The following is a 27,729-nucleotide window of genomic DNA, read 5'->3' on the forward strand; positions in this document are numbered from 1 at the left end:
TCATGCCATGAACCTCATGCCGCTCATGCCCATGTCCTGAAGCTCTGTACTCGCCGGGCCTCAGGTACATCACCTGCCTCGTTACGGGCCGACGAACATCAGCCAGTGGCCGTCCATCACATGGCAGGACATGCAGTTGGACAGCGGTAGTGGTCCATGACGTTGTTGCAGTCGTCCATCAGCTCGTGCATCTGGCCCCGAAGTTCTCCCTCTCGTAGATCCTCATCCTGAACTGGCTTCTGTGCTGTTTTTTGTAGGAATGAAAACACAATGGATATCATATATATTTGTGTGTGATGTCACCCGTAGTAGAATGGTAGTGTGATTTATACCTACCATGGGGATCATGCGGCAGGACCTGACGCGTCTTCATTCCCATCATGCTCATGTGTCAGAGTACCCGCCCCCCTCATGAAGTACTGGTTTCCCATGTAGTTGGGCTGGTCGTAGACCATGAAGCAGCCGCTCTCCACCCTGCAGGTGGCACTGTTCAGGTAGGAGCTCATGTCAGAGCAGTCGCTCATGCACTCATAGGAGCGACCCTGGAAGTTCCTGTCCTCATAGAAGACGACTTGCCCCTCATGTCATGCCGCTGTTGCTCAGTTGACTGTGGATGGGATGTGCTGTTGCTTCCCACCTGGTTAACCTTTCCTTTATACCTGTACAAACGTCCGGACCACAGAGAGCCCCTTATCAGCAACTTACCATTGAAGCTAGTATGCTTTGCCCACATGGAGTAACAGGTCGACAGGTTTCTCTTGTTACAAACAAACAAAGCACGAAACAGGACAATTAACAAAGGTGTGCATGGTGGTGTGTGTGTGTGTGGGGGGGGGTGCAGTTACTAACCAGAGACCATTTGATGTGTTGTAGTGACTGTGTTTACCTTGTACCTCTTCTAGTATGAGTTGAAGGTTGGGTTAGTTTGTCATGGTGTGTCTGGTGATAAGGGAATCTTGGGAGGGGAGAGCTATTGTCTGAGGATGTTTTACGTAGTATTACAGTATTACAGAGTTTCTCTCATGTGTAGATGGTTAAGATGTGTTTTTAAGGCACTGTGTGTGTAATGACAATGATTTAAGTTGCAAGAATAGGAAAGAAGATTCTGGAGCCTATGTGTTCTTGTGAAGCAGTTCTTCAAATAGAATGAGAGCTGTGCTTTGGCTGGAAGTTAAAGCAGTGAATACCTTTGTTTTCAAGTACTGAAATTCAGCTGTGGTTTTTTGTGCTTTTCCTGACTTGCTGTCAGATGACGACTGACCACTTTACTTAGTAAAAGTATCATTACAACAATGTAAAGTACTCTATTATGTTCAAAGTTGTACTTAGGTAAAAGTGGAAAAGTATTATCAGCAAAATGTAATTTTTCAAAATACCAGTGGTGGTTGTGCAGTAGAAAGTCTCCAGTGAGTGATCCAGCGTCACATGGGACCTGATCAGACAGTCGATGCTGAAGCAGATGTTAGGAGGTGGGAAGTTGAGACCAGTGGTTCCCAGCATGCCAACGGTCACCAGATGAGGTCATGAGCTGCTTAACAGAGGGAAATAGAAACCATTCTTACCTTTCACTATTCATTCCTTCCACCTTTCTCTAACCTGGGTCAAACAAACATAGGACTTTCACCCAGGAGACTGTCATGAGTCCTGTTTGAAAAAACAAGGAAACAGCCATTAGCAATGGAAACTTATGACATGCATAAAGTGGATTCAAGATTCAAGATTCAAGATTCAAGAACTTGTTTGCCATTTGTGTTTTCACAACATAGGAACTCTTGTGCGGTTGTTACTCAGAGAGTCAAGTCGAGTTAAAAAAGAACACAAAGCATTACATTATAAATAAATAAAATTACACAAAAACCATAAAAAGTACAAAAAAAAATAAATAAATTTGCATTCCTAAATTACAAAAAGTATAATTGCATATTGCCCTTGGCCCCTAAAGACAGCCCCTTATAAGATATTGAAGTGCACAGTATTATTAAATAAATAAATAAGATGCACAGGTGTATTGCACATTGATGATACATCTTACAGCAACCTTCCTTAATATATTCATAAAATTCCATTGATTATACGACTTAAGCTTACAAATATGCCAAACTGCCCAGAGTATTCATAAGACATATAATATAATAAGCCACAGTGGGAATTATTTATTCATGCCCTGCCATGTAACTGACTAAACAGGGTGGGTTTGGGTTTTGGGATCAAAGTGTGTCTTTAGTTAGCATATTTCCCCATGTCCCTCTTAAATTCTTTTACATTAGAGCTCTGAGGGCATGGCCAATGTAATGGATATGTCCTCCACTGGGGCAGACAGATTACCCCCGCTGCAGTCCCATGCTAATGGAGGTCTACTTTTAACTTAGCAGACATGATTGTAGTCAGCCTCACATCTGCTCCTGCCATATTTCCATCCATCTGTCATCCATCCATCCACATCCATCCATCCATCCATCCACAGACTTAATATCATCTCAGAATCCGCCTAGATTCCTCGGTGCGCATTTAGCAGAGATGTTTTTAGAGCTCACCTCCCAGCAAGGTTATTAGGCTTGAGAAGTATGAAAGATGACTCCATATCCGTTGCTCTCAAAGCAAGTAACTGCAAAGGCAGCATTCAAGGAACATGATCCAATAGGCAAGGGCCCTGCCAGGAAATGAAGGCTGTGCCATAAAAAGGTGTTATTGGTACCGGTGCAATATACACAACACGTTCATTTAGACAAAATGGTGCAGGCCCTACGGCATCTGGTCAGAGCTGTGGTCAGAGGAACAAGACAACAAATAAAGCCCTGCAGGCAGTAACAGGACAAAGGTTCCTCTGCTAGGTCCATCCTCTGGTGATAGGACTGTAAATGGTCAGTCATGATTTTTTCTATTTACATATACTCATATTTTTAAATTTGGAATCTATGTAAATGTGGAAGATCAGGTCAGAAAAGGCAGGAAAAAAGGTATCAACAAACAAAATTTCAATTCATCCTGTGAGACCATGAATCAGCAAATTCCATGGAACGAAACATTAGTTTTCTACATTCTTGTCATGGACCAAAGTGTCAACACGTCCTAGAAATTGAGTTGATACACAACAATTTGCAATAGCCAATACATTTTTGTACCACATGACACGACTGAGGCAAGTGGACATATCAGTTAAATGTTGACTGACAACCAGTCCTGTAACCACACACAGGGTTCAGGATTCAGGATGCAGGCTCCCTAAGGCAAATTTGCGTTTCTGAGGATAGCGGAGGAACGTCCCGTCGTACTCTGCCTTTTCCTCTGATTGACTAACCCTGACATCCCTACCTAACCCTGACCATTCTTACTCCTCTTGCCAAACCTAACCAAGCCAGCCAACTAAGACAGTGGGTACCAGCCAATCAGAGGCAGAGTATGGCGGGTCATGCCTTTGCCATCCTAGGAAACACAAATGTGCCTCACAATGACAGTGGGAGTTGATAAATGTGGCTTAATTTATTGGTCCAGCTGTGTGAAGCGTCTCACCCATCGTCCATTGTCAAACTGCCATTTCATCGCACTGTTGGGCGCTGCTGCTGCTGGTGCAACAACTGCAGGAGCTTCAAGTATCTCAGCAGATCAAGGCTACCACCCCCCCCCCCCCCCCCGGCCCAATAAGGGCTGGGAGCTGCCAGTAATGGAGTGCAGTGTTGTCTTCTGTGTAACTGGATGAGGGGCAGAGGGCTGAGAAGGGAAGACCATCCACCAGTTTGCTTGGGTGGTACACGGCTGTGCTGATGTGGTTCCGGTTTCTGGTCCTCCAAGAAGGTTGCAAACTCAGCAGTTATCCGTAGTGTGATGTTAGGGATGCCCCACCCAGCAAACGGAGAGGCAAGCTGTAAGGACCATGGCCTCTGCTGCATGTTTGAACTCCTGGTTGGTGCATAAATGGTTTTTGGTGTCTCAGTACCTGTAAAGTTGATCTAAGCTCATACATTCAGTCTCATCCAGACTGTAGAGGTAATATGTATAATGCAATGACAACAGAATAGTGAAATACAGAAACACTTGAAAAGAGGATTGCATGTTTTTTATTTTTAACAATTTAAAAGTCAAATAAATGATTTCAATAAAAGGCTAGATTAAATCCAGCATCCAAGATAACGTTTCAGTACTCATATCTTACATCATCTTAATCTCTCATAGCTCAGTAGAAGATCACTCTTCTAGCAGCGAAGTGGACATGTCATTTGTTTCTGGCAGTGTTGGTAAGAACTGGTGTCAGTCTTTTGTAGGGTTGGTTGGGTCAGATTCTAAAATAGAGAATAAAAGCAGAGCAGTGGATGACTGGCAGAGCTCCAGATATCAGGTGGAGTCTGATCCCTGGACGGGCACAGGCCGTTCCTTTAGTCAACCACTACCGGACAGAGAGGCTGTGTTTCCTGTTAAACATTTCTTTTTTTCCAAAATAAAATTGAATTTGTCTGATTTGATGATTCTGAAAATATTGGAAGTGAAAACAAAAATAACGTCAGATTAAACTCATTCTGCACAGTATAGAAAAGCACATTGCATAATTTTCCATGTAAAAAGTATTATCATCATAAGCAGAATGTGGGCACACAGAAAAGAGTCACAGGTTGAGTGGCACTGGCACTACGGATGCAGGTCTCTGGGAAAGGACACCCCAGCTCGGGACATCCCGCTGGAAACCCACGCAGGCCACCCAGCTCACCGCCGACATGCACACCTGCCAGCCAGACACCCAGCAGCTGTAGAGAGGAGATGGATGCAGAGATGGTCTCGTTCTACACATAGTTTGTAGCCATAATCCTTATTCACTTCACCTTTCTCTGTATTTACTCTTATCTTTACATTTGAAATAAAGTGTTTTAGTTTTATGTTCATGATATATGTATTTGTTATATGTCTGCAACCTTGTTGTTTGTGCTGCTGCTTATCTTGGCCAGGACACTCTTGGAAAAGAGATTTTAATCTCAATGAGTTTTCTTTCTGGTTAAATAAAGGTAAAATAAAAAAATAAAATAAACTTAACAAAAAGTCAGAAACGCAAAGGCTACTGACCCAAATGCTCTGTGGTCATTGCAGACAGGAACTGGTTTGTTAAAGAGTAGAAGGTTATTGCCAAGCTGCAGGGGTGCAGTCCACTGAGGGGGTTGCAGTCATTAGCGGGGAGGCTGCAGCCCTAAAGCCCCCACATCCTGCAACTGGTGGATGCTTTCTGTTAAGGTGCGCTTGGGTGTGCTCGGCCTGACAGAACTTTAAGTACAGTGACAGACTCTGCTGTACAATTCAAGAGTGATCATCGTTTACTGTTGCCACTATTCATTTCAACCAAACCCGTCAGACTCCACCTACCAAGCTCCGGGTCGACCCAGGTTTCTTCCTAAAAGGGATTTTTCCTCACCACTGTCGCACTGTTGCTTGTCTGGAGGGAGCTACTAGAACTGTGGGTCCTCGTAATTATGTGGTCTAATGTGGTTAATTTCACTAATGAAGGAGAGCTTGGGTCATCTGGACTCACTCCAGATAGAACCACTGGGGGGAACATCCCCACTGAATCTCCACTCATCCTTATCTGCACCTATTTCCTTGCAACGTAAGTCTGCGTTCACAGCAAAATCATTCCTGGTTTCACACTGCACGAGTCACTCTGGATGAATGCGTCAGCTAAATGCCAAAATGTAAAGCAATAAAAACCGGTATCAGCACAACGACATGAACAGCATATGATTACTGCGGAGAGCAGGGGCCTTGTGTGGAGTGCTTAAGGGGGATGGGGTGTCCAAAGGGCCCTCCATTTAGAAACATCTGTTAAGTAAAATAACATTCAGGATTTAATATAAGATTTCCCTATGCATCTTTGCATGATTCATCTATCTCCTGAAGGTGTTCTCCGTATTATTCTTATTCCCAACTTTTAGCCAAAGCTTTTAGGTCTGTGTGTGTCTGTGTGTGTATGTGGGTGTGGTGTGGTGTGGCAAGGCCATGCAGAGCTCAGTGGACATCAAAAAGAGGCCTATCAATCTCTGTCCCACTCTCCAGGACTAGGTGTGTGTGTAATGTGTGTGTGTGTGTGTGTGCTGTGCGTGCGTGGTGCGTGCGTGCGTGGTGTGTGGTGTGTGTTTTGACATATGGAGAGATGCACACAGGCCTAGCCACAGCAAGTCATTGGATATGTTATCTGGGAAGAATAGTATCTGTGTTTGCTGCTATTAATTTATTGCTGTTATTATTATATATTGTTATTCTTATTATTATCATGTTTCCTAAGTCAGAGACACAGGGACATGTTCTTTCGTCTGACCATCACCGAGTGCACCTTTCCTGTGGGTCAGGGACACTCATAAATCTTTGAACTCCAGTATTAATCAGATGTAATTATAGGTTATGTTTTGTAGTGGTAGTAGAACGATTAGAAGATAGGACGTGTCATGCATCAGAAAGTTTCTATTGCAGAGGTAATATATAACAAAAGTATACATAAGACGTATACTTATATTGGATGTATATTTATTAGATGCATACATTAAATAGTGCACTCTGTCATTTTTATGACAGCAACAGTGTTTGTTTACAGCAGTGGTAGAGGTTGCTCCAATGGGCGGGGTGTGCCAGGGGACCTCCGCAAATAGCATCGATCTTTCCCCGAGCTGTTGCTGGGGAGGCGGGACTTGCGGCCCTACTAGCCCAATCAGCGTCTACCTTCCTCAGCGCTGTGAGAAGTTAGCAGTCGGCTGGAGACTGGTCCGTAGCCACGATGGATGCAATACCGTGTATTATTGTTCTCCCCTGTCGGGACCCGGATACAAGAACAGACCGGTAAGAGCTTTAAGTGTCTACTCTTAAGTTGTATCGCGTGTTGGTCGGAAGTAACGGTCCGGATCGAACCTGCTCCGCCGGCAAGCTCTTGTGTTCAAGAATGGTGAAAAAGCACAGGGAGTGAGTGTAACTAAGATGGCGCAGTCGGCGGCCAGCTGCTGCTGCTGCTGCTGCTGCTGCTGCTGCTGCTGCTGTCTGAGGAATGGTGTCTGGAGTGGGGGGAGCAGCTCCAAGTCCCTCACACCGGCGGGCGACATGTAGCCGCGGACCAGCCTGTGGACTTCGGGCTCAGCTTTGGGCCCGTCCGGAGGAACAGCCCTCTGTAACAAAGTTGGCAGCAGCAGCAGCAGCATTCCACCGGGTAACGGCGGAGGGGCTCTGTTGTCGCGGCGGCTCGGCTGGTTCACACACGTGTGGCTGCAGCGTCTCCCGGGGTGAGCGGCGGTCGGAGGGCCACAGCTCCGTCTCATCTTCTCTCTTTCTTTCCTTTCTCTTTCTCTTTCTTCTCTAGACAGGGGCATCATCGCAGCGATGTTTGTGCACACTCTTTCTGAGTAAAGTGGGCGATTAAACTTCTGACTTGTGCTCGAGTTAATTAGTGTGGAGTTCCCCCCCCGTCTAAGCTGTTAGCAGTGTTAACTGGTAGCTACGTAATGCTCCTGCTGTAACAGTTTACTTTAACATGTTGTTGCCTTAAGGTTGTGTGTGTGTGTGTCGGGGGGGGAAGGGAGGTGGCGCTGTGTGCTTGTGTGATATGGGCAGGAAGGCGAAGGCGACAGCCAAGACATCTGTCTTATCAGGTCCCTCCGAGCACACAGGCATAACCTCGTGAAGCTCGCATTCGTCTGCGGTGACCACCAGTCCTGAATGCTGCTTCGAAATGCGTGGGTAGTATTTCGTGTGTGCGACTAGATGATCGCAATCGCAGCCGGTCATGCAGCCCGAAGCAGACCAGGGTCAGATTAGGATGCAAAGATGTGAGACACCCACATGCGAGCTGCCAGTCTAATGGATCGGCCCGCACCTTTGTACCCCTGAACAAAGAGTCACAGGGTGGACGTCAGGGGACGATATCGCGTTCTGATATACATTGGATTAGTGCAATATCACGCACGATTCAGTACGAGCTGAGTGAGGACTGTTCGCCACCCGTAGCATTATGCCTCCCTCACCCTCCTCCCCCCCCACCCGTGTGGACGTGATTGTGTTTGTTACTGTGATCTTCATATCCACGCCTCGCCTACAACCAATCGATTCCTAGTTGCGTCATTTCTTACTATCACTTTCACCTGCCAGCCTTCCCTGTCCCGACCCAACTGGTCGATGAAATATCTCCTGTTCTATTTCGTTCACTCACCCACTAAGCAGTATATAGTGCCTGTTTTTACGTTGATCTGTCACATGTACCCCTCCCTCACTCGTCCTTCCTTGTGTGCCATCCTTTGGGTGGAGCATGAGAAGTGATCTGTCTTGCCCCCTCCAGTTACTACGCAGATTATCCATCACCCCCCGGACCTGCCTCACCATTGACACTAATAAGCAAGCATCGATGATGGTGACCTCACGTACCACGAGACGGCTTTCCAAGTCTAGTATCCGCAGTTGTGATATGCTGCTTATTAAAGACGATTTTGTATGGCCTCGAGGTATCAGACCAAGACGGGACGGGAACCTCCTCATCATCTTTTGTCCTCAGTAACAGGTAGTCATCGGATTGTGCCTTTCTCTTTGCACGCTAGGACTGCCCCCCAAGTACATCGTCTTTCACGGAACGAGACTACAAATGTGATGATGCAGCTAGTGAAATCAAAGCACAAAGCTCAATTGATCTATGGATACCATTTAGATTTTACATTCGCAGAAGGCTTGAAGGACTCTCGCCTACCCACACGTGTCACTTACGTCGTGTTCAGTGTTAGAACACACACCCCTTGCACAGGTCACTCTCACGGCAACAACACATATGAGCGAGGTCGGACCAGATATTTACTTGATTGCCTATTACACGTGCATTGACTGTAGCTGTGTTGTACACACCCCCCGCCCATTTCACGCGGACCCCTTTAGGCACAGGAAGTACCACTATGGGTCCACACACTTTATTCGCCTGTCGAGTGGTTTGTGACCTGAAATCGGATGATGGTCGTGCCAGCCTCGACCCAATTCTCTATATTGGATATCTCGCTGTAGTGGATGTATTTGCGACCCTGGCCGCCAAGCCTGCTAGTTACTCCATCGAGACACGCTTCGTGTCATGTCAGCACCGGGCCCTCTTCCCCTTCCTTTATGTTCTCCCTCCCCCCGTCCCTTTCTCCCTCACCTTCCCCTCCCACTTCTCTTTACCTCCCCTTCCTTCTTCCTCCCTTCTCCCTTTCCCCCCCAGTGGCCGTATTCTCTGTCCTTTTAACTCAGTTTCCCCGAGATTTACCTCGTTCCTGGCCTCCCCCCCTGCGCTTTCCCGATGTCTGTAGCACCCTTCCTGTAGTCACCTACTCAACCGCCGGTCCACCTTCACTATAACCCACATTGTAGTGCGTACTTGCACTCTATTAATTGACCCCTTCAACGATTGTTGGACACACCATACACACCGCCTCAACATCACACACATTGGTACATCCCCACTAACACACCCTAGCTGGCCGTGTATGCTGTAATGCACCCGCTCAACTCCTCGCCTGACTACCTTCAATATTGGTGTATTGTGTTTTTTATCACTATTGTATCGTAACACAATTTTGGATTGGAACTAGAAGATAAGGGGATCGTCATAGATCTGCTGCTCAGAGAGAATGCAGATGACAGACGGGGGGGCTCCGCTCGTGCCTCCAGGCTGCATATATGGGCGGATGGATTCTGCAAAAAACTAGTGAATTCTGTCGAGACTTATTCCTACGTCCGTTCACTTTCACACAGGTGTGTGGCCGTACTAAGGAAAGGCCTACACAGTGTTGCCACCAGCTCTGAACCACAGTGAAAGGAAAACTAAATAAGGCATGTGCTGTGACAACCGCGTCGCATCGGAATATACAACTTATCTATAGAGTAAAGCGCCATGTGTCTCAAAAGCTCTTAGTCCCGTTGATTTCTAGAAGACATGTTAGTCTATTGTATGAGCAGACAGTGGAGCTGCTCTTATCTGTGTGGCCCCCACATGTTTTCAATATTCCTACGATAGTTTCCTCTGTTGTTAAGCCCACACTGTGGAATTAGGTGGCCCAGCGGATTATGTAGATCAATGCCACGTTGAGAACTGGGCCACGTTCAGCCACAGACAAAATTAGTCCCGCATAAACTGTGTTTTAAAATGATATCCAGGATCTGCGTGGACATCCAAAGCTGCACTGTGTGCGACAAGCTTCTGTCTGTCTTTTTTCCTCCTTATCTCCTCTTTTTTCTCCTTCCCTTTCCCATTCTCTTCCTTCCTCCTTCCCTCTTTGTCCTTCCCCCCCTTTCTTTTTCCCTCCCTCTCTCCTTTTCTCCTCTCTCCCCCCTTCTTTTCTCCCTCTACTCTTTCCCCCTTCCCCCCCTTCTCCCCCCTCTCTCCCTTTCCCTTCTTTCTTTTCCCTCCTCTTCCCCTTCCTTCCCCCCCCTCTTCTTCCTTTCCTTTCTTTTTTTCTTTCCCCTCCTCTTTCCCCTCTTCTTCCTTTTTCTTCCCCTTTTCTTTCCCTCTCCCCCCTCCCCCTCTTTTTTTTCTTCTCTCCTTCTCTCCCCCCCCTCCCCCCCCCTCTTCTTTTTCTATCTTCCTTTCTCTCCTTCTTTCTTCTTCTTTTCTCCCTCCCCCCCCCCCCCCCCCCCCCCCCCTCCCTCTCTTCTTTCCTTCTCTCCCTTCCCCCTCTTCCCCCTTTCCTCTCCCTTTCCTCTTTTTTTTTTTCCTTTTCCTTTCCCTCTCCCCCTACCTCCCCCCCTCTTTCCCCCTTCCTTTTCCCCTCATTCTTCCCCCCTTTCTTTCCCTCTCCCTTTCCCATCCCCCTTTCCCCCTCTCCCCTTTCTTTCTTTCTATATCTTTTTCCACTCCTCTTCCCCTTTCTGCTATTTTCTCATTCCTTTTATTTCTTCTTTTTCCCTTCTTTCCCTCCCCTTCCTTTCAACCCTTCTATTTTTTTTTTTTTTTTTTTTTTTCCTTCCCTCCCCCCCCCTTTTTTCTACCTCTCCGTTTCGTCTTTTCCTCTTCCATCCTTACTTCTTAATTCCCCTTTCACTTTTTTCCTACTCTTTTCCCCACATCTCCTTTTATTTTTCTTCTTTTCTTTCTCCTTTTTCTTCACATTTACTGCCCCTTATTATCTTTCTCCCTCACCCCCTCTTTTCTTTTTATTCCACTTTTCTTCACCCTCCTCCCTTTCTCCCTCCTTCTTCCCCCTTTCTGCCACCACCCCCATCAACCTCCTTTTTTTTTTTTTTTCCCATTTCCCACCTCTCTCCTTTTTTCCATCTACTCCTTTTCTCCTCCCTTTTTTTTTTCCTTTTTTTTTATTTCTTCCTCCCTCATCTCACCCTTACCCATTAATTTTACTTTTACCCCTTTTTTTCTCTCTGTTCTTTTTCCTCTCTCTTCCCTCCCCTCCCCTTCTCTTCTCCTCCCCTTTTTTTTCTCCCCATTTATCTTTCTCTTTTTTTTTTCATTTTTTTTTTTCTTTAGGTCCTCCTAGTCTTATCTTGTTTTTGAAATTTTTTTTTTGGGTTTCTTTCTCTTCCTTATCTTATCTTCTCCCTTTTTTTCTACTTTCTTTTTTTCTATTCAACCATCTCTTTCTCTTTCTTTTTCTCCTCTCTTCCTTTTCTTTCTTCCCCATCTTACGTTATCTTTCTTTTTCCTCTTTTTTTCCTTTTATTCCCATTATTTCATCCTTCTTTTTTATATCGTTTCTTTTGTTTTTTCTTCACCCTCTTCCTCTTTTTTTCTCTTCTTTTCTCCTCTTCTGTTTTTCTTTCCCCTTCCACCTTACATATCTTATTTTTTTTTTATATCTTTTTTTTCTTTTAGTCTCCATCTTTTTCTCCTCTCTTCTTTTTTATCTCTTTTTTTTTTTCTCTTCCCCATATAGCTTCTCCTTCTTTTTCTCCTCTTTTTTTTTATTCCTACTTTATCTCTCTTTTCTTTTTTCATCTTTTCTTTTTTCTATTTGCCTTATTTATGCTGCTCTTTCTTTCTAGCTTTTGTTTTTTTCGCTCTCAACCTTTATTTCTCTTTCTCTTTTTCTCATCTCTTTTTCTTTTATCTAACTCTATTTCTCTCCTTTCTGTTTTCTCCTCTTTCTTTTTTTTTCCCATTTCTTTAGCCGTTATATTTGCCTCCCCTGTTCTTTCTTTTGGTTTTTCTTTACCCCAACATTACTTTCTCTTCCTTCGTCTCATTCCCTTCCTTCCTATCTTTTATCTTCCTTTCTTTCTTACCCCCTTTTCCTTTCTTTTTTTTCTATTTCATACTTTCCTTTTATTCTCTTCTTTTTTCTCTCCCCCTTCCGTTCTATTTTCTCTCACTTCCTTCTGTTTTCCTGCTGCTTTCTCTTCCTTCTTCTTTCTTTTCGCTCTTCCTTCTTCATTTATCTTCATATTCTTCATCTTTTCTCCCTTACTCTTCATCTTATCTTCCTCTTCTCCCCCTCTTCCTTCTCCTCCCTTCTCTCCTCTCTTTCTCACACACTCTTTCTCCTCTCTGTCTCCCCCCCTCTTTTTCTTTTTTTTCTTCTCCCCACTTCTTTCTCCTACCCCCTCCCCGCCTTTTTCTCCCCCTTCCCCCTTTCTTTTTTTTTCTCCTTTTCCCCCCCCCCCCTCCTTTTCCTTCTTTCCTCCTTTTTTTTTCTTTTTTTTTTTTTTTTTTTTTTTTCTTCTTTTCTTCATTTCCCTTTCCTCTCTCATCCCCCCACATTTACCCTAGCCATTTTCTTTGTTTATATTAACCACAAACCCCCCCCCTCTTTCTTATTTCTCCTCTTTTCATTTCATACCAAGCTTCCTCTTCTCTTCAACTATTTCATTCACCATTTACCTTTACCCCTTCCCCTCCCTGCCCCCCCTTTTTACCATAATTCCTATCATCCTTTGCATTAATATATTCCCCTTTCCCCCTTCCGTATTATCTTTTCTTGGCTACATATCTCCTTAATTCCCTTTTACCAACATACTTTTACCTCTCTATTTTCCTATTTGAATTATCAAAAATCGCTTCCCTTCTTGTTCCAATCTTTTTACTTTACGTTCTTCTATTCTTCTCCCTATTGAATACCCCCACCTCCTTTTCCCTCTCGCTCTACTCCCCTTTCTTCTCACATCTCCTATCACACCATGATTTTTTTCCTCTTTTCCACACTCTTCTCCCCTCCCCATTTCTATTTTTCGCCCCATTGCCTCCTTATTATATAACAAACCCTCCTTCCTTTCTTCCCCCTCTTTTCTTTTCACCTCAGCTTCGGCTCTTCTCCTTTTTTCCCTTTCCCCCCTAACCCACCCTCCCCATTCCTCCTTTTTTCCCTTTCCCTCATCATTATTTTCTCCTCCCCCCTTCCTATATCCTCTACTCCTCTTTCCTCAGTCTGTCTCCCATTCTCTTTTCACCTTCTCCCACTCCCCTCCCTATCCCCTTCCCTCCCCTCTTCCCCCCTTTTCCCTTCCTTCTCTTTTTCTCCCCCATTTTCTTTGCTCCTTTCCTTTTTTCCCCCCCCCCTAACCCCCCTTACCCTTATCCTCTTTTTCTCTCCCCTTTTCTCCTCTACCCCCCCCTTCCCCCCCCCCCCTTGTTCTCCCATCTCCACTCTTCCTTTCCCCCCATCCCTCACCCCATTTCCTTTTCCCCCTTCTTTCTGTCCCCCCCCCCCATTTTCCCTTTCTTTTTCCCCATTCTTCCCCCTCCCTTTTTTCCCTCTCCCTTGTCCACCTCTCCTCATCACCTCCCATACTATTCTTCCCCTGCATTTCTTCCTTCCCTCTTTCCCCCCCCCTCTTTTTCTCCTTAACCCTTTCTCCCCCCTCTCCACCCTCTTTCTTTCTTCCCCTTTCCCCTCTTTTCTCCTCCCGCCCCCTTTTTCTTATTCCCGTTCTTCCCATCCTTTACCTCTTTCCTCTTCTCCCCCCCCCCCCCACCCCCCCCCCCCCACCCCACCCCCCCCCCACCCCCACCCCCCCCCCCCCCACACCCCCCACCCACCACACACCCCCCCCCCCCCCCCCCCCCCCCCCCCCCCCCCCCCCCCCCCCCCACCCCCCCCCCCCCCCCCCCCCCCACCCCCCCCCCCCCCCCCCCCCCCTTTCCTTCTCCTCCCTCACCACCTTTACTTTCCCCTTTTTTTTTGTTTTAGTCCCCTTTTTCATCCCTTTTTTCCCCCCCTCTCCTTTTCTTTCTCCCCCCCTCCCCCCCTCCCTTCCTCCCTCCCCTGATTCCTTTTCTTGCTTATTCCCCTCCCTTTTTAACCCCCTCCCCCTCCCTCCCTCTCTTTTCTTTTTTTTTCCCCCCCCTTTCCCCCTCTCTTTTTTCCCTTTTTTTTTTCTCCCTCCATTTCCCTCCTTCCCCCCCCTTCCCCCTCTCCTTTTTTTCATTCTCTTTTTTTTTTCTTTTCCCTCCCCTTTCCCCCTCCTTCCCCCTTTTCAGGTTATCCTGTCTCTTGTTTTTCATTCTTCTTCCGTCATCTTCCTATCACCTTTTCCTTCCCACTTTACTATTCTTACCCCCTCCTTCCTCTCATTTCTTTCCCCCCTTTTCCTTTTTATTTCTTCCCCCTCTCTTTCCCACTCTTCTTCCTTCCCCTATTTCCATTTTCTTCCCTTTTTCACCTTCCCGTTCTTTTTCTCCTTCCTCCTCTTTTTTTTACTTTTCACCTTCCCCCCCACCCCTCCTCTTTTTCCCTTCCCCTCTCCCTCCTCTTTTCCCCCTCCCTTCTTCTTTCTCTTTCTCTCTTTTCATTCTCTTTTTTCTTTTACTTTTTTCCTTTTTTCCCTCTTTTTCCCTTGGTTTTTTTTTTTTTTTTTTTTTTTTTTTTTTTTTTTTTTTTTTTTTTTTTTTTTTTTTTTTTTTTTTTTTTCCCACTCCCTTCCTTTTTCCCCCCCTTCTTTTCCCCCCTCCTCCTCCCTAACCCCTTCCCTTTTTTCCCCCCCCTCATCTCCCTTTCTTTTCCCCTTTTTTTTTTTTCCCCTTTATTTCTCCCCTTTTTTCTTTTCTTTCTCCAATCGTTCTCTCTCTCCCTTCCCCCCTCTCTCTCCCCCTCCCCTTCCTTTTCCTTTTTCCTTTCTTCTTTTCGCCCCTTTTTTTTCCTTTCCCTACCCTTCTCCACTCCTATTTTTCTTTTCTTTCCCTCCCTCCCCCCCCCCTTCCCTCCCTCTTTCCTTTCCTCTCCTACCCCCCCCCCCCCCCCCCCCCCCCCCCCCCCCCCCCCCCCCCCCCCCCCCCCACCCCCCACACCCACCACCCCCCCCCCCCCCCCACCCACACCCCCCCCCCCCCCCCCCCCCCCCCCCCCCCCCTCCCCCACACCCCCCCCCCCACCCCCCCCCCCTCCACCCCACACACCCCCCCCCCCCCTTCCTGCCCTCTACCCCCACCACCCCCACTTCTTTCACACCCCTCTCCACCCTTCCCCCCTTTTCCTCCCACATAACCTCTCACCCTGTCCTCTCTTCTGCTACTTCCGTCCTTCCAAGCATCATATTTTTCCCTTCCCTTCCTTCCATTCCTCCTCCTCTTTCTTGCTATGTCCCCCCTTATTTTCACCCAAAACTTTGGCGTTTCTCCCTTCACATTTTCCCCTTTTTTTCCTCTTTACCCACCCCTTCTTCTCTTTACATTTCTCTTCTTTCTTCTTCCATTTTATCATCTCTGTTCTATTACTTATCTCTCACTTCTCCCCCAAACTCTTTCTCTTTCTTTATCTTTCACCATCTCCCATCCCCGCGTCAACTCCCCTCTTTTGTTTTTCCATTTCCCTCCCCCCCTTCCCACTGCCCTCTGTTATCTTTGTCTTTTTATTTCATGCTTATGGTTTTTTTTTTTTTTAAGCTTCCAACCTCTTGGTACGCTTTCCCTTCTTTCCTTTTTTTCCTTCCCTTCCTCCCTTCATTTACTCTCCCTCACTTCTTTATCATTTCTTTTATATTTTTTGTTCCCCCCCCGTTTTCTTCACCATTTTTATATCTTTCCTTCCCACCCCCCCAGTTATTTCTACCTTCCCCTTCCCCGTCCTCATTATTTTGGTTTTTTTTCCCTTCACACACCCCCATTTTTTTCACTTAGTCGCATCCCTTCCTTGTTTTACTCCTCCCCACATTTTTCTTTCACACCTCATTCGACCTTTCTCATTTCCTTTCTTCGTTCCTTTCTTATTCTTCCCCTGATTTTTTCCCCCTTTTTTCCCCTTCCCTCTATCCCCTTACCCCCTTCTATTTCCCCTCTCTCTTCTTTACCCTTTTTTCTTTTCTTTCCTCACCATTTACCCCCATTTTTCCCCCTCTGCCCTCCTCCTTTTCCCCCACCCCCCCATTCTCCCTTCCCCCCCCCCCCCTCACTCTTCCTTCTTTTCCTCTCTTCCCCCTTCCTTTTCCACCTTCTTCTACACCTCATCATCCCCACCCCTCCCCCTTCCCTACCCTCTCCCATCCCTTCCCCGTCACTTCCCTTCCCCCCCTCCTTTTTTTCCACTTCCACTTGTTCCTTTCATTTCTTATTCTTTCCTGTATTCATTTAATTATCTTTCTATTCTCCTCTATTTATCTTTTTTTTTTTTTTTTTGTGTCCTTTCACCTTTCATTTTTCTCTCCTTCCCACATTTCCTTTCCCCATTTTATTCTTTCCAAACCTCCCCCGAGTCTCCCCACTTTCTTTTTTTCGGTTATTATTCTAATATTTTACTCTCTCCTCATCCCATCCCCCCTCCATCCACCATCTTTATCTCCCATTTTACACCTTTACCATCATTTTTCTTTCCAAATTTCTTTTTAACCCACCATTTATTACAATCCCACCAAACCACATCCATCTGTACACAATCTCCCCCTTACATCCTCCCCAATTTTTTCCCCCTAACCCCCCATTAATGACCTTTTAGCACACTTTACTTCTTAAAAGCCAGATTAAACAAAAACCATATCTTTTTTTTATTTTTTCCCTTCCACCATACTCCATCTGTGTCCAGACTTCTATCATTTTTTCCCTTTTTTTTCCCCTCTTTTGTTCCTCCACCCCTCACCTCCTGATTCCCCCCCACTTTCTCCCTTTCTCCTTTTTGTTCCTCTCCCCTCCACCTTTTCCCCACTTTCACTCCCTTCAAAGCCCTTTTTTCTCCCGCCACATTTCCCCCCCACTTTTACCAAGTACTCTTGTAGCGATTGTACCTTTTTTTTTTTCATCCTTTTTTTTCACCACACCCCCCTCCCCTTCTTCCAATCCTCTTCCTACCACTTCCTTTCTCCCCCCCTCCCTTTTTTCGTACTTTTCTTTTATTTCCAACTGTTTGTTACCCCTCTGCCTCCCCCTCTTTTTCCCCCCCCCCCCCTTTTTCACTCTTTCTCTTTCTTCTTCCCTCTTTCCCTTTACCTCCCTTTTTTCCCCCTCCTCTTCTTTTTTTTTTCCTTCTTCTCCCACTTTCCCTTTTCCTTTCCCTCCATTCTCCTTTTCATTTCCTTCCCCCCTCCGTTTGCTTCCCTCTCCCCCCCCCCCTTTTCCATGTTCCCCTTCTCCTTCTTCTTTTTCATTCTTCCCTCATTTCTTCCTCCTCCCTTTTTCTTTTTTTTTTTCCTTTTTTCTCATTCTTTTTTCCCCTCCCCCCCTTCCGACCCCTCCCCTTTCTTTTCTTTGTGGTTTCGGGCAGTGTTGGGCTGGGGTCCTCCCCCCCTCCATTCATCCCCCCCTCCCCTTTCCTTTTTTCTCTTTTCTTCTTCACGTACCTTTTCTTTTCCCCTGCTTTCTTCCTCCCCGTCCCACCCCCCTCTCCCCCGTCCTTCTTCCTTTTCCCTTTTCTTCCCCTTTATCCCTTCTTTCGTTTTCCCCCTTTTTCTTCCCTCCTTTTCCCACCCTTCCCCCCTTCCCTTCTTTTCCCCTTCTCCATTCCTCCTTTTTGCCTTTTCTCTCTCTCTATTCCTTCCCCCCTTTCCCTTTTTCATTCCCTCTTTCCTCTGTTTCTTCCCCCTTTTCCTCCTTTTGCCATCCCTTTCCCTCTTCTTTCCCCCTTCCTCTCCCTTCCCCTTTCTCCCCCTTCTTCCCCTTTCCTTTTCCTTCCTTTTCCCCTCCCTCCCCCCTCTTTATCCCTCCTCCCCCCCCACCCCCTTTCCCCCCCCCTCCCCCCCCCCCTTTTCTCCCTTACCTTCTCTTCTGCTCTTTTTTCTTCTTTTTTCCTTTTTTCTCCCCCCCTTCCCCTCCCTTCCTCTTTTTTGTCCCCCTTTTCCCCCCTTCCCTCCCCTTTTTTTTTTTTTCTCCCCCCCTCTCCCCCCCCCCTCCCTCCTTCCCTTCTTTTCCCCCTTCTTTCTTCCTCCCCCTCCCCCTCCCCCTCCCCCCTTCCCCCCCCTTCTCCCTCTTCCCCCCCCCCCCCCCCTTTTCCTCTTTTTCTCCCCCCCTCCTTTCTCCTTTTTTCCCCCTCTTTCCCTCTCACCTCCTTTTCCCCTCCCTTTTTGCTCCCTTTCTTCCCCTTCCCCTTTCTTTTTCCCCCCCCTTTCCCCCCCTCTCCTTCCCTTTCCCCCCTCTCTTTTTTCCCCTCCCCTTCCCCTTTTCCCCCCCCCTTCTCCCCCTCCCCTCCTTTCCTTTCTTTCCCTTTCCTTCTCTTTTTTTTTTTCCCCCTCTTTCCTTTTTTTTCCCCCCCCCTTTTTTCGTTTTCTCCCCTTCTCTTCCTTCTTTCTCCTCTCTCCTTTGATATTCTCTTCCCTCCTTTTTTTTCCCCCTTTCTTCCCTCCTTCCCCCTCCCCCCTTTTTTCCTCCCTTTTTTTCCTTTCCCTTCTTTTCCCCCTCCCCCCCTTTCCTCCTCTCTCCCTTTTCCCTTCTTTCTTCCCCTTCTTCCTCTCCCCTTCCTCCCTTTCTTCTCCCCCCCCCCCCCCTTTTTCCCTTCTTTCCTTCCCCTTTCCCTCCCCTCTTTCCCCTTTTCCCTTTTTTTTTCCCCTTCCCTCCCCCTCCCTCCCTTTTCTCTTCCCTCTTTTCCCCTCTCCTTCTTTCTTTTTTTCTCCCCCTTCCCCTCCTCCCCTTTTCCCCCTTCCTCTGCCCTCCCCTTCCTTTTTTACTTTCCCCCCCCTTTCCACCACCCCATCCCTCCCTTTTTTTTCCCTTCCCCCTCTTTTTCCCTCTTCCTCTTTTCCCCCCCCCCTGTTCCCCTCCCCCTCTCCCCCCCCCTTTCTTTCCTCCCCTTTCTTTTTCCCTTTCCTTCCCCCCTTTTCCCCCCCCTTTCTCCCCCTCCCTTCTTTTTTCCCCCTTCTTTTTCCTTCCCTTCCCCCTTCTCTCGGTCCCTCTCCCCTTTTTTTTTTTTTCCTCCCTTCTCTCCTTTTTTCTCCTTCCCCTTCCCTTTTTTTCCTTCTCCATTCCTTCCCTTCCCCCCCCCCCCCCCTCTTCTTTTCCTTCCCTCCCCCCCCCTTCTCCTTTTTTCCTTTTTTTCTTTCCCCCCCCTCCTCTCCTTTTTTCTCTCTTTTCCCCCCCCCCCCCCCCCCCCCCCCCCCCCCCCCCCCCCCCCCCCCCCCCCCCCCCCCCCCCCCCCCCCCCCCCCCCCCCTTTTCCCCTTTTCTTTTCTCTCCTTTTTGCCACACACGTCCCTCTACCCACCAGACCACGTCATCTGCACTTGCGGTTCCACCCTCGGGACACACCATCCCACGGGGATCACATCCTCTTTTCACCCCAAATACCCAGAGGAAAAAGAAACCAACATTTGTCTCTTGGTCCTCTATTTTAACCTCCCACCGAGCGCCTCTCACAGAAACAGCACACACGACCCCCACTAGGGACATGAGGTTTCAACACTGAAACCGTAGCAAAACGGGCACAGCAGTTTGGAGAGGCCGTGCCCTTGGAACAGAGAGTTTTTTTAAGGAGAGGATGGGGGGGAAACCTGTCGCGGAGGTATTTTTGGGATGGACGGGTGGCGTTACCGGTGCTGGCGATGTGCTAGAAGACGGAGAAGAATTCGAATTGGTCATGAGCAAAAAAAGATCTGTTGCCACCCTACAGATATAAGACTCAAGCATGCAGCTTAGACGATATCCGTAAGTCATGACGACGATCCGTGTGTCATGAGAATGTCGTAACAGAACTGGATCGTATAGCAGTTCATTGATGCATAGCGTATTCTGGACACGATCATTGTTTCTCATTTTATTTATAGGTTTAGCAATACTCTTTATTTAAGCATATGGTAAAAGTAGTTATGTATCTGATCACACTCGATGTATCGATTTTCCATAAATTTGTCGCTAGAAATAAAATTCAGTTTGATTAGAAATCTTTTGCCGGTGGAGATTCATCCAGCAAGATGATTTTTTAGCAAGATGATTCTACTGAACTTCGTCTGAATGGATGCGGGGATTCCTCCCCTGCGTACTCCCCTTTCCTTTTTTCCTTTTCTTTCTGTCCTCCCCCTGTCCCTTCCCTTCACCTCTCCCCTTACCTCCCCCTTCTTTCCCCCTTTTTCTTTCCACCTCCTTTTTTTTCTTTTTTTCTCCTCTATCTTTTCTTCGTGATAAGATACAATACTGTGTAGCTTAAATAAAGGATGGTACTGGTTTAAAAGTTAAAAACGAGGCGACCTATTGGAAAACAAGAAGTGTCTCTTGAATCGACAGCTAACCCATCGTCTTTAGAATTCCTAGCAAAACGGTCATGATGGGACTTATTTCTCCGCTGTGTGCTTTTCTTTCCTGTAGGGTTCAACAGATCTGTTTTTTAACTTGATAAAGTCTTCCCTTCCTCGCCACCATCCCCCCCCCACGCGGGGGGGCGTGTGTGTGTGTTTGTGACAGAGCTGCTTGTGTAAGTTGTTTCTGCACTCTGGTGTCCGGATACAGCGGAGGAAGCCAGGCATGAGGGGTGACCTGGGCGGCCCGTTGTCCCGCCCAAGGAAACCAGACTAATTTGATGGTTTTAGGCTGCCTGTAGGGCCAAGGATTGAAAATGCAGCAGGGCGTTAATGAATTTTGCACACCCCCCCCACCCCCCCACCTCTCTGCAGGTTGATGGATATTCTATGGCAGCGAGTTCTGTTGATGTATTGGTAGTAAAATCTTGTTCAATTTATTTATAGTATAGTTAATTCAATTCATAACAAGCGTTTTATCTCAAGACACTTTACAGAGAGAGACACTCCAGAATTTACAATGACACTAACAGTTAGTAGTTGGCCTACGGTTGGAATCAATCCAAACACATAGTACATGAATTGAGGGTCATACATCTCATGTGGAGAAATACTCTAGGTTAGAGATATCACAGAAACCGATACTGCGGTACCTACTGTGTGGAATTACAAAACAACAGGCGATGCCTAGTTGTTTAGGCGGCACCGGGTGCTGATTGGGGGCGGTATAGCGTCGAGTTGTTCCCAGTCAATACATTCAGAAGAGGAGTCACCAATCAAGTGGACTAGATGTAACGCCCTTCTAACCAATTCTAACTTCAAGGTGAGAATACACAATGTTGATAATGACATTGATAACCATGCCTCGCCCTGTAGCCGTTGATAAATTAGCCTCGAAGAGTAATTGCTTAGCATACCGTTAAGAGAGAAAAATGGAAATAGCACACTCTGCCGCTCCTATTTTGGGCTTAAGCGGGTCACTCTCACCCATCTTTCAACTAATAAATCCCTACCCCATCTTACCGGGGGGGTTGTTGGAAGGCTTATTATTTTTTCGAAAAAGATGTCGGGAAGGGTCTGGTGTATTTTTTAAATGTGTTAATAAAAAAGTTTATGCTGTCAAGGTAAATTACAACAAATCGAGCAACAATTCGGATGTACGGACTCCAGTGATCATGCTGCTCTGGGGGGGGGCTGCCTTTGTACGGGACCCTCCCAGTGATCATGATGATCTGGGGGGGGGCTGCCTGTACAGGACCCTCCATATCTGATGCTATGGGGGGGGGCCTCTGCTGTACGGACCCTCCCGTGATCATGTTGCTCTGGGGGGGGGCTGCTGTACAGGACCCTCCCAGTGATCATGTGTCTGGGGGGGGTGCCTGACCGGACCTAACAGTGATCACTGCTGCCTGGGGGGGGCTGCCTGTACCGGACCCTCCCAGTGATCATGCGCGGCTGCGGGGGGGCTACCGGTACTGGACCCCGCCAGTGATCATTGATACTATGGGGGGGGCTGCTGCGGGCACAGAGAACCCGGTTCCGTCTGACGGGCACCGGTATCAAATAGGGTGTGTAACACTGGACATAGTGGATGATTTGGTGAAAATCTTTTTTTAAAACAATAAAACCTTTTTTCAGACATTTGAATATTAATTACAAATGTTTTCCACACATTGCGGTGTGTCGATGTGCGTGCTTGTGTGGGTGTGTTGTGTGTGTGTGTGTGTGTGTGTGTGGTGGTGGGTGTGTGTGTGTGTGTGTGTGTGGTGTGTGGTGTGTGTGTGTGTGTGTGTGTGTGTGGCTGGTGTGGGGTGTGTGTGTGGGTGTGTGTGTGTGTGTGTGTGGGTGTGTGGTGTGGGGATGTGTGTGTGTGTGGTGGGGTACCACACAGAGCAGCAGTCAGGCCGGTTCAGCTGAGCGGTGGACTCGCATGCTTCAAACAGCTCGCCGTGTGTGTGTTTTGGATCAAGCTGTGTTGTGTGTCTTTAGATCAAGCTGCTGCATATTTATCAACAGATGCACGTGCCTTCTCCTACCATTCTCAGTCTGTAGGAAACAAAACCCACCTCTGTTTTATTTCATCTCTGATAAAAGTGTTCTGCAATAATGCCACTCTGTGCTACAACCAGTTCTCTGTTCTACTTTTTACCAGTTATGATTATGGAGAGATCAATGCCCACCGCCCTAGAGGCGGATACATATGGGTCTAGGGTCAGGTTGAAGCAGATGGTGGCCCGGTCAGCTCGCAGCCTACCGCGGGTTTACTCCCCGGCTGGTTTCCTGTCCAAAACTGGCTTTAATGGATGTTGCCCAGAGTCAGCCAGTGTGCGTCTCTTTGCCGTTTACAGCTGGCGCTGAGCTTTGGCTCCAGCTCCAGCCTGCAAGGACATATAGGGACCCGGCAGATTAGGCAGCCTTTCTGCTGGGGGGTCACTGGGCCTGTGTAACCCAACAAACACAACTTGACAGGGCCCACATATGGTAGTGACAAAGGGCCGTCCATAATGGAGATGGGATGGTTGGGGGGGGGCGATGGGGAGGCGGGGCAATGGACACTATGAAAATGAGCTGAATGAAAGAATCAACTCCCATGAAAAGAATGTGAGGATGGGAGTGGGGGGGCAGGGCAGCATGGACGCTACAGGTTGCCCGTGTGTGTTTGCTATATTTAATTTATTTATGTATCAATAACGAGTAATCTCAAGACACTATAATTACAAAGATGAGCAAAACATTAGTGCAAACAGTGGTTAGGAAAAAATTCCTTTAGGGAGAAACTGGGACAGACCCAGGGTCTGGGTAGGGGTCGTCTGCGGCCGGTTCGGAAACTACACTGATATATATTATGACTATATATCTATATATATATATATAGATCCGATTATATTATATATATAGATAATATATCAGAGTACTTGAATATAATTTATATCATAGTTACTTACTGCATCTAGCTATAGAAAACGCACTCTTAAAAAGGAACTAAGCCTTTTTGATCTCCCCCTCAACCTTGTGTGTTCCCCTTTCCTCAGATGGTGTAACACCAAAAGACAATCAGCAGCAGGATTCGATCAGAGACAAGTATGCTGCGTACTTGGGGCCCAATATCTTTTTCTTTTCAAGGCAGTGGGGAGTGCAGACATTAACAGCGTTTGGCCGGACCCAGACCTACTTTACAGGTGACTCCAGGGAGTAGAACTGTAGGTGCACAGGTTACGAGTCATTCTGACCAGCCTGATAGTGCAAAGAGTAACTGCTTCACTGAAATGAAAATCCACTGGCTTCACCATGGTTACGGTCTTGGGTGAGGAGGAACACTCGGTGATCCTATGGTCAGCGTCTGAGAGAAGGTGCATTTGTCTTGAGAAATGCCAGAATTGATACTAGTCTTTCAGAGCTTTCTGTGGCTCTGGCTCCTCATACCAACCGGGACAGTGAGGGGAACTTGGGACAAATGAGTCCAAAACTAGAATGGAGAGGGAGGATTGGCCCTGTGTTTATATATGCAGCATGAATACCCTCCCCCCCTTCTCTCGCTCTGTGAATTGCTATTGATTTGTGAGTGGTGAAGCCCGTGGGTTGTTGGTGTTTCTGCTGCTAGTAAATGTATTGATTTTATAGATTAACTTGATGTCTCTTTCATTGAAGTGAATCCGTGGGATCCCCAGTGCGTGCGGCGCTGTAGCCGCGGCACTTGCTAATTCTTGCACCTTTTCTCTCCCAACATCGTTCAGACTTATTCAGAAAGTCTCTGGATACATGGGCCCATAGCAGCGATTCCACAGCCACACCTTTATTATGGTAAAAGAACCACTACTGGCCTTTTCATAGTGGTACCTGCTTGACTCCACCATGGTGCCCGGCCTTCCTTTCTCCATTGCAGGTAGTACATCCTATGAGGGAGGAGAGTGTGGCTGGGTCGTCATAGCCAACGCCGCAAGAAACTGTCGTGACCTAAAAGGACACAACACAGAACGTGGAAGGTGGCTTCATTTCTGTGTGTGGCTGTTGCCAGAAGGCACATTAGTTTCTAAAGAATGGTAAAACACAGCTGGTCCACCTAAACACCCACCTCCCCCGTCTGTCGGTAGCAATGATGATCAGTGAAACCAAAAGCAGGTCTGCGTTTACTTTCACCTTGTGGTATCGCCTCAAGGAGGGTGGTACTGATTAAAGCTCCGGTTAGCGGAACCAGGGACCTTATTCATCACGAAAACCAAGAAAGGCGAGAGTAGAGGCGGACCCTGCTAGTTACATTCAGTCTTTAAGTAAGACTTCAATCTCACGTCTTAACTGAAAAGGCTGCTGCGCTTTTTAACAAATACACTAGGTTGACCCGTCACTCACGTTCTCTACACCCTGCATTGGCTCCCGGGCGTTTTAGAAGTATTTTAAGATTTTAGTTTGTTTTTTTTTTTGTTTTTAGGCTTTAAACGGTCTCGCTCCAGAGTATGTTGTCGGAATTTTTCTGTGCGGGAGCACAAACGGTCTTTGCGGTTCTTCAAGTCAGGGATTGTAGAAGTACCAAGGTCAGGTATTATATAGAACCGTCGTGGGGGATCAGGCTTTGCGGTTGATGCCCCCAAGACTCTGGAACAAGTTACCCCTGACTATACGTAATGTAAAGATGTCGATACGTTCCGGGCCAAACTCCAATAAACATATGGTCAGTCTGGCTTTTAATAAAGTAGCAGAAGAGTGTGTGAAATGTCATTCTTTTGTTTCTTTGTAATACCTTTTCTGATTTTACTGTTTTCTATGTTTAATCTTTCTGTTGCTTCTAGGTGTGATGTTACTCCATTTGGTACGCACCTGTGGCTACCTAGTTGGTAGTTGAAAAGTGCTATATAAATAAATTTGATGATGATTTGATTAAGTCACAGCGGTCGCACTATAGCAGAGTTCTCTACACAGTGATTTGAGCATCGTATGGAAATTTGTCAGATATCAACATGGAAATTGAGTTGTTTCAAGAGCTAAACCATTAGTGGGAATTACACACCACACACACACACAACGTACACAGATCAATCTCTTCTCCTCTAGCTCCGTCACATTGAAGTCCACGTCAGCCTCAGCCGTCAATTTACACGTATTACTTTGCCAGCGGATGTTTTCCCCTAATTAGTGAATGGTACGGTCTGGCAGCATCTGTAGATGTCTTTTCTTTTATTTTTGTTCTTGATTATTTGTCCAGAAATTTTCCCCTGATGTTCATAAGGAGGGAGGCACTAGGCAAGGCGTAGATAGGGGGGGTGGATGAGGGATTAATGCTGGTTGGGCCCTGCTGCAAGGGCGGCTTTGTAATGTCGTGTTCCTCTGTGCCGGGCAAACTAACAGCCAAACAGTAACGCCCGAGCGCGGACTTATAAAGCGCTGGGTCACGGACGATGGGAGAGGGGAAGGGACGGATCAGGGTCCAGAATAGATTGAAACTCCAGCACCGCAGACTGAGAAGTTCTAATGGCACCAGTTTCAATAAAATATTTGTATTAGTCCCAACAATAAGCCAAGTAATCTACTAGTTGCCAAACATGGTGTGGTTAATTAATCAAACAACCCAAATCATTCGTGGTTCCGATCCTTTCTCTATACTCTTGGGTTCTGGACTGCCATTTCTCTCACATTTTACAGGACCATGGTGTGTACCTAACTCCATTCAAAATACTGCACTCGTAGTAAGTACTGTGATATCATTATGAAGGCCATGAAAACCCTGAAAGCCCTGAATCGTCCATCGTGATGCCACGCCCCCACACCATATAGACACACGCCTAATCTAGTCGGGGCAACCTGGGCGGGAAATTGAAAACCAAATCGGGCGTTGCGCGGTGCTGCGCTGGGAGCAAGATAAGACAAAGATCACAGCTGTTTTTGTTCCTCTCTCTCCCTGTCAGTAGCAGCTAGCTCTACGGACGAGGAACGTACATAGACTGAACGTATAGCTGGGGCGGGTGAGGTCATGCTCTGCCCCCCCAGGCTTGTTCACACTTTCCTTCTCCACTCACAAGTTTGTGGAAACTACGTTGTGCATGCATCAATAAAGTAGTCTGAGGTCCTGCGGGGCATGGGACGATATGTAGGCTTTATGAAGTACGTTCGCAACAGCAGGATAATTCACGGGGGTGGCTATTATGTGTGAGTAAGGGTGTGAGGGTTTCTGTTTTGCGAACTAGAGTAATGGTTGGTCGGTCCGGGATTAGAGAGTTGTGTGGTGTGTGTGTGTGTGTGTGTGTGTGTGTGTGGTGTGTGGTGTGCTGGTGTGTGTGTGTGTGTGTGTGTGGGTGTGTGTGTGTGTGGTTGTTGTGTGTGTGTGTGTGCGGTGTTGTGTGATGTGTGTGTGTGGGGTTGTCATGTGGTGGGTGTGGTGTGGGTGTGTGTGTGTCGTGTGAGAGAGACAGGAAGGTAGTGGAGGCCCTGGTTTATGGCAATTTCTTGAAACAAATCCAATCTACGCGATTAGGAGTTGTTAGTCCCTTCAAAACCACACGTGGTTTAATAGCAAATGCACCCTGAATACATGTATCGTGCGGGTCTTTATAGGGAGGGTGTCAGGTGCATTCTGGGCGTACTACTATCTTGCGCCAAGCCGAAATGAGTTGATCACTCCATGACAACAAAAACCTGGTCCACATCAATAGGCAGCATTCATTGTTATTTTAACAGAGCATTGGTAAAGGGCGGCGGCCTTTGAACCAGCGCCCCCACGGAAACAGTTATGTGTACACCAACACACACACACACCCAACAAACACACACACACACAACACACACCACACACACAAACACACACACACACACAAACACACACACAGGGAAGCGCAGCGCGCCACACCAACATGCCAAAGATAAAAATAAAAATATGACGGTTGCAAAGCCTCCATCATAAACAGCTAGGTGGCATGTAACAAGAGCCGACTTTTAAGAATAGGAGAAACTCTGATTGGTGATGCATGTTACCCAGAACACACCTCTGATTAATGAAGCCACTCAAGAACAACCAATTTTGAACAATGAGCCGCATGCGACCCTCTGTTTGCCGTCTAATAGTAAAGTGGCATGGGACAAGCCCTAAACGCACCTGCACCATGCTGAATCAAGCCATGAGCACTTAGATCGGTTAGATAAGGTCCCATGGTGTCCTTACTGTTCCGCGTAGCTTCAGCGTCAT

The 27,729-nt window shown here is 47.0% G+C and overlaps 1 pseudogene; it reads right to left on the reverse strand.

The window, feature by feature from the left end:
- Positions 1-27,729, reverse strand: LOC116672599 (gamma-crystallin M3-like; annotated as a pseudogene).

The sequence above is a fragment of the Etheostoma spectabile genome, chromosome 22 (assembly GCF_008692095.1).
Source record: "Etheostoma spectabile isolate EspeVRDwgs_2016 chromosome 22, UIUC_Espe_1.0, whole genome shotgun sequence".
In the NCBI taxonomy this organism is placed as follows: Eukaryota; Metazoa; Chordata; class Actinopteri; order Perciformes; family Percidae; genus Etheostoma; species Etheostoma spectabile.